Genomic DNA, 9,581 nt, shown 5'->3' with positions numbered 1-9,581 from the left:
TTAAGTTTAGTTACCAGGGTGCTCAATCTTGTAGAATATTTTGATAAACGTTTCTGGATGAAACAACTGAAATCTTGTGATCCATCTTTATGTACAGATTATGCAAAACATTAAAACTATGAACTCACCAACCTTTGTGTTGACACTTGTTAGCATGTTTATTCTCAGGTTCCCTAGGAGTCTTCCGCTGTTTGATTATATGTTAGACAAGCTATGTGCATGGAGTCTTACATGGCATATTTTTCAAGGAAACGTTGCATTCACCAAATCATCACCATGTATCTTATTTTGACTGCATTGTCAACAGAAGTACTATTGTAAACTATTATTTATGGTGATTGTCTATATGTAGAAATCATCAGATGTCGAAAACCTTTGATTTAAATATTCATTTATGGTGTGCCTTTTCAAAAGAATGCAATGTTTACAAAACGTATCATATAGAGGTCAAATACCTCGCAATGAAATCGATGAATGACGTGTTCGTCCATATGGATTTGGAGCGATCGTCACACCTATATATATCAAATCGTAACAATAGACCACAAGATTTCATATTTTAATACACATCCCATACATAGAGATAAAAATCATTCATATGATGAACACCTGGTAACCGACATTAACAAGATGCATATATAAGAATATCCCCATCATTCCGGGACACCCTTCGGATATGATATAAATTTCGAAGTACTAAAGCATCCGGTACTTTGGATGGGGCTTGTTGGGCCCGATAGATCTATCTTTAGGATTCGCGTCAATTAGGGTGTCTGTTCCCTAATTCTTAGATTACCAGACTTAATAAAAAGGGGCATATTCGATTTCGATAATTCAACCATAGAATGTAGTTTCACGTACTTGTGTCTATTTTGTAAATCATTTATAAAACCTGCATGTATTCTCATCCCAAAAATATTAGGTTTTAAAAGTGGGACTATAACTCACTTTCACAGATTTTTACTTCGCCGGGAAGTAAGACTTGACCACTGGTTGATTCACGAACCTATAACAATATATACATATATATCAAAGTATGTTCAAAATATATTTACAACACTTTTAATATATTTTGATGTTTTAAGTTTATTAAGTCAACTGTCCTCGTTAGTAACCTACAACTAGTTGTTCACAGTTAGATGTACAGAAATAAATCGATAAATATTATCTTGAATCAATCCACGACCCAGTGTATACGTATCTCAGTATTGATCACAACTCAAACTATATATATTTTGGAATCAACCTCAACCCTGTATAGCTAACTCCAACATTCACATATAGAGTGTCTATGGTTGTTCCGAAATATATATAGATGTGTCGACATGATAGGTCGAAACATTGTATACGTGTCTATGGTATCTCAAGATTACATAATATACAATACAAGTTGATTAAGTTATGGTTGGAATAGATTTGTTACCAATTTTCACGTAGCTAAAATGAGAAAAATTATCCAATCTTGTTTTACCCATAACTTCTTCATTTTAAATCCGCTTTGAGTGAATCAAATTGCTATGGTTTCATATTGAACTCTATTTTATTAATCTAAACAGAAAAAGTATAGGTTTATAGTCGAAAAAAGAAGTTACAAGTCGTTTTTGTAAAGGTAGTCATTTCAGTCGAAAGAACGACGTCTAGATGACCATTTTAGAAAACATACTTCCACTTAGAGTTTAACTATAATTTTTGGATATAGTTTCATGTTCATAATAAAAATCATTTTCTCAGAATAACAACTTTTAAATCAAAGTTTATCATAGTTTTTAATTGACTAACCCAAAACAGCCCGCGGTGTTAATACGACGGCGTAAATCCGGTTTTACGGTATTTTTCGTGTTTCCAGGTTTTAAATCATTAAGTTAGCATATCATATAGATATAGAACATGTGTGTAGTTAATTTTAAAAGTCAAGTTAGAAGGATTAACTTTTGTTTGCGGACAAGTTTAGAATTAACTAAACTATGTTCTAATGATTACGAGTTTAAACCTTCGAATAAGATAGTTTTATATATATGAATCGAATGATGTTATGAACATCATTACTACCTCAAGTTTAGTAGGTAAACCTACTGGAAGTGACAAGAAATGATCTAGCTTCAAAGGATCTTGGATGGCTTGAAAGTTCTTGAAGTAGGATCATGACACAAAAACAAGTTCAAGTAAGATTTTTACTCGAATTAAGATAGTTTATAGTTATAGAAATTGAATCAAAGTTTGAATATGAATATTACCTTGAATAAGAAAGATAACCTACTATATATAACAAATGTTTCTTGATCTTAGATGATTACTTGGAATGGATTAGAAAGCTTGGAAGTAAATTAGTAAACTTGAAGGGATTTTTGAAGTGTTCTTGAAGTGTTCTTCCTATGATGATTATAGCTTGATTCTTGAAGTGATTTTTGATGAAGATGATGATTAACTACTGGAAAAATACGTTCATAATAGTGTGTGTGTGTGTGTGTGTGTGTGTGTTTAGAGAGAATTAGAAAGAGAATTGGAAGTGAAATGGAGTGAATGATGAGTGGTAATTGGTGAGTGGTGAGTGGGGTTAAAAGGAGTTCTAGTTAGTTGACTAGCTCATGGTAGAAGTTAAAATTGATTAGTCATACATGACATAATCAAGAGTGGAATCCCATGCTAGTTCCTATTGGTATATACTCATAGTAAGTACGTTTTGAAGCTGTGTATAATACGGGTAAGAATACGACTAGAATTCTTGATGAAAGAAAAGAATGGAAAAGTAACTGTAACCATTTTCGTTAAGTATGAGTGTTTTGATATATGTCTTGAAGTTTTACAAAAGTATTTTAATACATCTAAATACACTACATGTATATACATTTTAACTGAGTCTATACATTTTAACTGAGTCGTTAAGTCATCGTTAGTCGTTACATGTAAGTGTTGTTTTGAAACCTTTAAGTTAACGATCTCAATTAATGTTGTTAACCCATTGTTTATTATATCTAATGAGATGTTAAATTATTATATTATCATGATATTATGATATATTAATATATCTTAATATGATATATATACATTTAAATGTCGTTACAACGATAATCGTTACATATATGTCTCGTTTCGAAATCCTTAAGTTAGTAGTCTTGTTTATATGTATATAACTCATTGTTAATATACTTATGGAGATACTTACTTATCATAATCTCATGTTAACCATATGTATATCCATATATATATCGTCATGTTGTTTTTACAAGTTTTAACGTTCGTGAATCGCCGGTCAACTTGGGTGGTCAATTGTCTATATGAAACATATTTCAATTAATCAAGTCTTAACAAGTTTAATTGCTTAACATGTTGGAAACATTTAATCATGTAAATATCAATCTCAATTAATATATATAAACATGGAAAAGTTCGGGTCACTACACGTTAGGCCCAATAGATCTATCTTTAGGATTCGCGTCAATTAGTAGATCGGTTTACTAATTCTTAGGTTACCAAGCAAAAGGGGCATATTCGGCTTCGATCATTCACCCATATAATGTAGTTTAAATTACTTGTGTCTATTTCGTAAAACATTTATAAAACTGCATGTATTCTCATCCCAAAATATTAGATTTTAAAAGTGAGACTATAACTCACTTTCACAGATTTTACTTCGTCGGGAAGTAAGACTTGGTCACTGGTCAATTCACGAACCTATAACAAATATGTACATATATATCAAAGTATGTTCAAAATATATTTACAATATTTTTAATACGTTTTACTGTTTTAAGTTTATTAAGTCAGCTGTCCTTGTTATTAACCTACAACTAGTTGTCCATAATTAGATGTACAGAAATAAATCGATATATATTATCTTGAATCAATCCACGACCCAGTGTATACACGTCTCATGCTATATCATAACTCATAAAGTATATATATTTTTAGAATCAACCTCAACCCTGTATAGCTAACTCCAACATTACTGCATATAGAGTGTCTATGGTTGTTCCAAATAATATATATACATGGGTCGATATGGTATGTCAAAACATTTTCATACGTATCTATGGTATCCCAAGATTACATTAAAATACATGTATAATATAATATAAGTTAGCTAGAATATGATTTGTATAGAATTGTTACAATATTTCCCATAGCTACAACAATAAAAAAAATATCTAATCTTGTTTTACCCATAACTTCAGAATAAGCTATCAAACAACTTATTTTCATCATTTAATTTTGAACCATTTCAGTGCTAGAATACTCAGTTTTATCGAAAACAGCCTAAAATCAAGGATTGTTGAATTATAACGAAAATCATCAGCAACAAAACAAAGATTGATATTTGACCAAGTCAAGAGGCTCAGATCTGCAAATTATGGAAACGGGTTAAGGGGTTCAAACACCGCCATGGCTGCAAACACACAAACTTATCAATTCGGGTTGCCCTGCCAAGATACGGGCCGAATTTCACCCAGATCCGATATCCTTTTCAATACATGCTCGGAAAATAATTTGCAGAAAAAGGTAATCATCATAGCCTCAACATGTTGTATAAATAAATTAATAAATAAATAAATTGATAAATAAATAAATAAATATTACGGAGTATAATCTTAAGTATCTTTCAGGTCTCTGATTTCATTTGCTCCGCAAGCTTTGTTGATTTGATAGAAGTAGAGTATTAAAAAAATGGAGTGAAATCATGGGCTCAAACGCGCATCATTTACCGATTAACAAATCTGTATGGATGCTGACGTGGCAATAGAGAGGTGGCAACTACCCTTTTGAAACCTTCCCTCTCTTTCGCCGGAGCATCATTCAATACTTTCCGAGCGTTCCCCATTTTTAACCCTAATATCGGCAAGTATGTTTATATAGGATTCAGTTTTTTGCAATTTACCCCAGTTTTTGTGGTTATTTACATTTGAAGGACAAAATCGCTCGTGAGCTGATTTTTTTTTTTTATTAACAAGAGTTAGAGGTTCGCGCGTTGCTGCTCTAAGGTTTATGTGACTTTAACGCAAGCTATCGATTTAGACGGCACATTTTACTTCATGTTTTTTTTTTTTGCGCACACAAACTACAACTAAAAACAATTATAGTCTCCCAAAACGACCTATCATTTATTCAATATGTAATTGAAATAACATTGGTCCAAAGGCCATGTCTATCAATATGTAATTGAAATAACATTGGTCCAACAGAAAATGAGTACTAATTGTAAGTTAATATAGATGTTAGAACGTTAAAGAAAAAACCTTGCGAATCTTTAAAAACACTCCATCCTCTTTAATTCTCCCTAAGTTCTTGAACTCTTCAAAAACTTCCAGAGTAGTAACAGTATATGGCAAGTTCCTCACATAAACAGACTTCGATTCACCTAGTAATAACATAAATAGTACTTGAACATTAATAGGTATTTTTCACCATTCTTGATGATTGTGCAAAATATATTCAAACAATGTTACACAAATATAATACACACAACCCACCTTAATCAAACAATATTATTGAAAATAAACTGAATAGTTTCGAAGATTATAGACTAATACTGACTAGTGCTACGGGCCAAGTCAAACAGAGAGTTTCAACCTTAACCTATTTGACCCATTACCAGAGACGCCCATTTTATCATAGATAACCAAAAGAAAGACAAAAAAATAGTTAGAATGAACACCTTCTTCATTAACTAAAGTTTCCTCTGTAACTTGATAAGTGGGCTCAGGCAACTACAACGACAAACATATACCAAAAAAATAGTTGATCAAAGTTAGCGTGGAGAAAAAAAATAATTGAAGCCCTAATAAGAATCGACTATGAGAAACACAAAAGAGAAAGAAGATTAAGGTACGAACCCTAAAATGAAGAAAAGTGAAGAATACCTTTTTTCAAGTGATGATATCAAATGCGCAGATCAGAAAGCGGATCTCTAAAATTGGAAGCTAAAAGATGATTGGATTTCGGTTTGATTTTTGCAATTCACTTCTTGAAAGTTAGATTTATAATACTCAAAAATATATACAATAAATCGTAAACAATAAAAACACTACAACAATTTCAGTGCATAAATTAAAATGACTATGAACCTCGATGGCTAATTTGCTTCCCGTTACATCAAAATCGTCAAATGCCAACGATGAGGAATTGTGTTCACTGCCTGTAGATAGCACAACTATCTAATACAGAGTATAATAAAAAGTTAAAATGTAGCATATGTAGAGGAGAATTATACGATATGAACTTAAAATATAAGCAAATAACATAGCATTTTCAGTCACGATAGTCTAATAACCTGAGAATTGTGCACTTCTCATAAGTACGCATACGGGTCAATATCAGGGGCGGATCTATGTTATGGTCACTGGGGGCACGTGCAACCAGTGACTTTGGCCAAAACACTACTATTGTAAGCCTGCGTAGTATCAATGAATTAATAAACGGGGCAGTTTACTAGTCTTTGGGTGCACCAGACATCTGAAAGTCAAAGTGGCTACATGTTGTCAAGGAGTGGAGCCATGTGATTTTGTTCATTCCGGATTTCGTCGTTATAAATTGTAATACCGTGAATTTTAGTTGGAAAAAAGCTTGAATATGCACTTTAATGGAAGTATGAAAAATTTGTATTGAGAAGATAACTCGCACTCTCCGAAGTCCATGACCTGTATCTTTATATTATTTTTTTCTTTTAAACACCCGTACTATTATTAATTCACATTTAGTCCCTATATTTAATATTTATAGTGCTACCGAGGAGTACATACAACAACAACAACATACCCAATCTCACGTGTGTGAGGTATGGAGGAGGTGAGACGTAGGGTACATAGTACTCTGTAATATTTATCCATTCTACATATTTTTTTTTAAACACCCATATAAGGATAGAGTTTATCTCAGAGATTGAAATACTATGTATTTAAATAAATTTAGGTGTAAATAGTACTCCGTAGTTAACTTATCTTGGTTCAAAGTTTTAAATATTATAGTGCCGTCACTTAGTAAAATTTTATTAGGAGATTTTTCAAATGTTTCGCCCGGATCAAAATCGGTAAGATCGGTCCTGATTGCACGCTTCTTATTTGTGCTACCAGTGATTAAAAAACCTAGATCCGCCACTGGTCAATATAGGCGCATATGACCAAATTGGGTTATGAACTTCCATGTCAATCAAAATACGCCCGTATGCTTGGTTTCGAGTGTGCACCAGCTTAAACAGTCAGAGATGGTTGACCTTCAAAAAGTATGAAGTAAAATTTTTTTTAAAACATACATGTAACAAAGTGTACCTAAAAACATTAAATATGCAAAAAATAACATACCGACGTCGTTAGTAATGTTTTGAAAGAAACTCAGTGGTCTTCAAAGCGCCTACTGTTTGTATTGTTACCGAGTTAGCACCTACAACTACAAAATATATCATATTAAAAATGAGATATGCATTACTAAAACATGTGACAAATAAATTGTAAAGTACATCACTACTTGACATACATGGGACGAATTTGTAGAGGAACCCTCAATGGACACGGAAGCCAACTGAAGCAAATCAATAGTCAAAGCAAATCAATCCATACTGTTTTGGGCTGCTGTCCCAAGCCTACCTTTGAAAAAGCTTTTGTCTTAGTCTCCTTTTCACGGATCTTAATCAGTTCCATTTCACGCTCAATCAGCTTCCGAGAATCCATCAAAGCCTGCTCATAAGAGGCACTAACCTACATCAACCCGTATGAGAAAACAAAACCGGATGTCAATAAGGTGTAGAGTAACTAAAGTGAAGTACAGTTATCCATCTTTTCACATATAAATTTTAAAACCAGCTAAAATTTCAAGTAGCATCTACATGTGTAAATGTCAATTAAGAGTGAAACAATACGGTAATAATGAATCAGAAAATACAAATAACCTTTTTATCCTTGATCTCACTGGATTGTATCCATGTCTTAATCTAATCTCTATACCTTTGAAGCTTCTTTATTTTTTTCTTCAAATCAGCCTCAAACTTCTCTTTTTGATTCGCATTATCAGTATTGTAAATATTGTAAACCTAAATTACGTAACTTTCAGTATAATTAAGCGTTGAGCATAATAAACATTACACAAAAAAGTTAATGAATTAAAATAATTAGAAAGGCTTACAAAATTACGTGCATGAATACCTTGTAATTACAAAATAATTACATATGGCTATTGGCTGTCAATACAAAAATACATATGCCCACCATGGATAAAAAAAATTATTTCAGTTCACTAACTCTTGAACAAATAACATTTATCCAGTGGCGATTCTAGGATGAAATGCCAATGGGTCCTAATTTTTTTTTCTAAGGCTAATTATATTTGAAGGGTACTTTAATGATTATTTACCTCTAAAGAAACACAAATTTTAAAAATATATGGGGTCCTATACTTAAATTTAGTGGTGTCCTGTACAATTTGAAGTATACATTGTATAAAAAAAATTTCCACTAGTGGGGTCACAGGACCCCACTCCCTTCAAGGTAGAGTCGACTCTGCATTTATCCAAATAAATGGAATTTGATATTTTATATAGGTAAATTCCATCAGAAATTCTCATAAATTTTCTCACAAAAATTCAAAAAACTATCAAATTACTCCTATTCGCAATTAATTAACTTCATTCAAAACATTAAAATTAACTTCTTGTTAATCTTAAAAGCTGAAAAAAAAAAAAATTATAAGAAAAACATGACTATGTGATTGATGATTCGAAACATGACCGACGGCCGGCGCAACAACATCAACAGAAAAAAAGAAAAGAGGCAGACTCATAAAATATGCTCAAGATGGGTTAGTCTGAAAAGCTTTATCACCAAAAACCATCTCATCTGCCGCTCCGCCGGTCGTCGATATAGGGGTAAAAGAATTATTAAAGCCATTAATCAGAAGAAGCAATCACAAAATCACCATTCTCAATTGCCTCAAACAGGAAGGGAGAAATGGATGTATGGTTATGAAGCGGTGTAAAAAAAGAAAATCAAGAAGAAGGCGTGCAGGGTATGGGAGGAGATGTGTTTGAGTAAAGGGCGGTAAAGATAAAAGGAAAAGAATTGTGTGGTTGAGAAATAAGGAAATGGTGAACAGAAAGCTTTTGTGAGAGGGAGGGATAAACATGGCCCAATCAAATGAAAGGAAACTCACTTGTATTTAGTAGTAGGATAATAATTTTTAGGTTTAGAAGACACGATTTTATTTACTCCGTAAGAAATGTAACTCAACTCAAATCCAACACTAAATGATGCTCAAACACGTAATAAAATGACGATGTTTTACGTTGCACAAATCAAAATTTTGTGAACATAATATTGCAAGGAATAAAGAATAAAACGAGGCTCAAATATGTAAACTATGGAACAAAGTACAATCTACAAAGTCCGCAATTACATATGTCATTGCAATACATACTCGATTTTCAGGTTGCCAAAGATAGATTGTATGTCATTACTCATTGGGATTAAACTTACCACACCTCGATGTAACTTTGCTTTACAAAGATGGGGAGAGGTCGATTGCAACAAGTCTACAACAAGTGGAAATTGTAGTGTAATAAAAACAAAAATCGGTAGACAAGCAAGTCCACATATCAGAGA

The 9,581-nt window shown here is 32.4% G+C and overlaps 1 long non-coding RNA gene across 1 annotated transcript; it reads right to left on the bottom strand.

Moving 5' to 3' along the window:
• Window positions 1-5,170: 5,170 nt before the first annotated feature.
• LOC139898345 (uncharacterized) lies at window positions 5,171-8,136 on the bottom strand. The gene is made up of 6 exons (XR_011776982.1): window positions 7,877-8,136; window positions 7,465-7,685; window positions 7,293-7,377; window positions 5,856-7,204; window positions 5,651-5,702; window positions 5,171-5,353 (listed from the first exon to the last, which is right to left on the bottom strand). It is a non-coding gene; the product is annotated as an uncharacterized lncRNA (long non-coding RNA).
• Window positions 8,137-9,581: the final 1,445 nt, after the last annotated feature.

This window comes from Rutidosis leptorrhynchoides, chromosome 3 (assembly GCF_046630445.1).
Source record: "Rutidosis leptorrhynchoides isolate AG116_Rl617_1_P2 chromosome 3, CSIRO_AGI_Rlap_v1, whole genome shotgun sequence".
NCBI lineage: Eukaryota > Viridiplantae > Streptophyta > Magnoliopsida > Asterales > Asteraceae > Rutidosis > Rutidosis leptorrhynchoides.
The sequence above is the reverse complement of the archived record's forward strand: the minus strand, read 5'-3'. Positions and strand labels throughout refer to the sequence as shown.